Source organism: Nicotiana attenuata, unplaced genomic scaffold, assembly GCF_001879085.1.
Source record: "Nicotiana attenuata strain UT unplaced genomic scaffold, NIATTr2, whole genome shotgun sequence".
In the NCBI taxonomy this organism is placed as follows: Eukaryota; Viridiplantae; Streptophyta; class Magnoliopsida; order Solanales; family Solanaceae; genus Nicotiana; species Nicotiana attenuata.
The window spans coordinates 367,933-370,241 of NW_017670586.1; positions in this window are offsets into that span (position 1 = coordinate 367,933).

Here is a 2,309-nt window from a genome sequence, read left to right on the forward strand (position 1 = left end):
AAGCAAAAATATTGGAAAAGAAGAAAATCAAAGGCAAGGGCAGATAAAGTGACAAGGTCAGAGCCCACACGGGCGATTCATAATGAAATCCTGAAGGCTGAACCCGATCGTTTTGAAAGGAGATTTACCCTCAAGACAAACAAGCAGCACAATTCTCAACGGAAAGGGGGCCGGGACCAAGCAAGCAATAGGATCAAGGCCATAAACACACGTTTCAACTACCAATTGTCTTTGATGAAAACAGGTTAATTCAAAGCAACCTTGCAAGAAGCAGGTGCAGTCCAAAAAGAAATGGAATGCGCAAGCGCTGAAACAGCTTTGCAGCAGGAAAACGACCAAAAGGAAGTTTCCTATCCCCAAGTTCTTTCATGTGTTTTGCTAAATAAAAGGAGAAACATAGAAAAGGAAAAACAAAAGATAGAAGAAAGAAGAAAAGAAGTTAAAATAAAAATCCCAAAAAGAAAAACAAATCATGATAGCATAGGATCCCGTTCCTTAAATATCCCGGAACAAAAACCGAGGATCTCCCGGCACAAAAACCGTGGAGCTTTTTCTTTCCAAAATCCCGGAACAAAAACCGAGGATCTCCCGGCACAAAAACCGTGGAGCTTTTTCTTTCCCAAATCCCGGAACAAAAACCGAGGATCTCCCGGCACAAAAACCGTGGAGCTTTTTCTTTCCAAATCCCGGAACAAAAACCGAGGATCTCCCGGCAAAAAACCGAGGTTTTCTTTAAATCCCGGCCAAAAAATCGAGGATCTCCCGGCCAAAAAACCGAGGAGCCTTTTCTTTCCAAATCACGGCCAAAAACCGAGGATCTCCCGGCCAAAAAACCGAGGAGCCTTTTCTTTCCAAATCCCGGCCAAAAACCGAGGATCTCCCTACACAATCCTGATTTGATCGCTTAGATATGTGTCAGAACTAACTCACGAAATTTTCCTAGTGAAAACTGGGGCAGAAAAATTTCGTTCGTTTGTTTGTTTTGGTGTCTTAAGCAGGTTTAACACCGAGGCACAGGGGTGCGAGACGACCAACAGAATAAATCTCAATCCAAAATCAAGAAAAGAAGAAAAGAACAAAAAGAAATGAATTCAAATGTTGAAGCAAACAAAGGTGCGGATTGCTCAAAATTTGAGTAAAGTCATAGGCTCCGCAACCCCGCTTTGACCCAATGCTGCATGAAGAAGTAATCACCTGCAACTTGCGAGCATCAAGATTCAGATCGAAGTCCACAGCAAAATCAGCTAAGACTCAAGATCAAGTTTCAAGACAATTATAGATAGGAATCTTGTAACTCATAGTTGATAGGCATAGCTAGCTTAGCCTTGATTTCCCTTCTGGTGTAATAAGAAGGTTAGCAAGCAGTAGCAGCAGCAACAGCAGTGAAATTCACAGCTCCTGGTAGTCCCAGCTACCAAAACTTCCAGAACTACACTGACCTGATTCCTTTATAGCCAAGGATATGTAGGCAACCTCTGAAGCAGGGTTCGGTCAGACATTTTTCAAAAATGCTTCTCAGGGAGTGCCAAGCGGGCAAAAATCCCTCATAATTGCTCATTTATCTTTGCCCGGAAACCCTTCGTGTCTCCGAGCATAGAGGGGCAGCTGTGAGCATGTGATTTTTGCCTCGCATGAATTACTCCTACAGATTTCTTAGATTTAGGATTTTTGCTTTTTAATTTGTAGGAATTAATTGCATAATTTTCATGTTTATTTGCAGTTTTAATTTAACACAAATTCATAAAAAAAAAATACAAAATTATGCATTGCATTTGCATTTAGGAATTAGGGTTTTACAAAAATACAAAAATCACAACAAAAAATTGATTTATTTGCTTGGTTTAACTTTAGCTTTGAATTTTGTTCAGTTTTTATTTAAATTGGTATTTAATTAATTTGTGTTGATTATTAATTAGAACTTAATATAGTTGTGTAGGTTAATTTAGTTTTAGAGTTAATTTAGATCTTAGTTTTAATTTGAAGGAAAAAGAAAAGAAAATGGAAAGAAAAATAGATTCCTTAATAAAAGACCTGAACTTGGGCCAAATCCACCTCAAACCCCCTTTAAATCAATCCAGGCCCCAAGCTAAAGCCCCAAATTCGGCCAAAATGGCCCAAATTCATACCCCTACCCGGTCCAAGTCCACACCCTTTGAGACCTTGGAACGACGTAGTAAGAGGACGATACTACGTCGTTTTGAGCCTTAAATTCTAATTTAATCTTGGCCCTTTATCTTAGCCCATCCAACGGTCATCCTTACTTCTCCCATTCATACATTACTGTCCAAACAATCTCGTATCTATGTACT